The following is an 805-nucleotide window of genomic DNA, read 5'->3' as shown; positions in this document are numbered from 1 at the left end:
GTGGGTAATTTGCGCGCCTGCTGCCTTCCTTGGATGTGGTAGCCGTTTCTCAGGCTCCCTCTCCGGAATCGAACCCTGATTCCCCGTTACCCGTTACAACCATGGTAGGCGTAGAACCTACCATCGACAGTTGATAAGGCAGACATTTGAAAGATCCGTCGTCGGTGCTAGATGACCATACGATCAGCACAAAGTTATTCAGAGTCACCAAAGCCGACGATGGACGAACGGACAAGCCGTCCGCCACCGATTGGTTTTGATCTAATAAAAGCATTCCTCCCATCTCTGGGTGGAATTCTGGTTTGCATGTATTAGCTCTAGAATTACCACAGTTATCCAAGTAATGTTTTGTACGATCTAAGAAACCAAAACTGATTTAATGAGCCATTCGCGGTTTCACCTTAATTCGGTATGTACTTAGACATGCATGGCTTAATCTTTGAGACAAGCATATGACTACTGGCAGGATCAACCAGGGAGCTTAGTTATTATTGTAAATTTAAATTTTCGTCGTCGGCTCCTCCCTGTAAGACCGATCGACGTTAAGCCATTTCTCTTTTGTATGTAACACACATTTCATAAATTTTGTACCTCTTATAGAGGCCAAATATTCTCCTCCTCCTCTCATAAAGCACGAAAATCACTTTCACGCCGTGCATCCATCGTGCAAGCACGTAGACCACACACGCTGGACAATATAATAAAAGATAGCGCGGACAGTGGCATGCTATACAAATCGAGAAAGCGCGTACAGTGATCATGCTGGTCATTTTGCCACCAAATTTTATAATCTTTATCATTAGAG

General features: G+C 44.0%; 1 non-coding gene across 1 annotated transcript in view; it reads right to left on the bottom strand.

Moving 5' to 3' along the window:
• Positions 1 to 479, bottom strand: part of LOC143306585 (small subunit ribosomal RNA) — a 1923-nt gene extending 1444 nt beyond the window's left edge. The window contains exon 1 of the ribosomal RNA XR_013063941.1: positions 1 to 479. This exon is cut by the window's left edge and continues 1444 nt beyond it. This is a non-coding gene — a ribosomal RNA (small subunit ribosomal RNA).
• Positions 480 to 805: the final 326 nt, after the last annotated feature.

Source organism: Osmia lignaria, unplaced genomic scaffold (assembly GCF_051020975.1).
Source record: "Osmia lignaria lignaria isolate PbOS001 unplaced genomic scaffold, iyOsmLign1 scaffold0012, whole genome shotgun sequence".
NCBI lineage: Eukaryota > Metazoa > Arthropoda > Insecta > Hymenoptera > Megachilidae > Osmia > Osmia lignaria.
The sequence above is the reverse complement of the archived record's forward strand: the minus strand, read 5'-3'. Positions and strand labels throughout refer to the sequence as shown.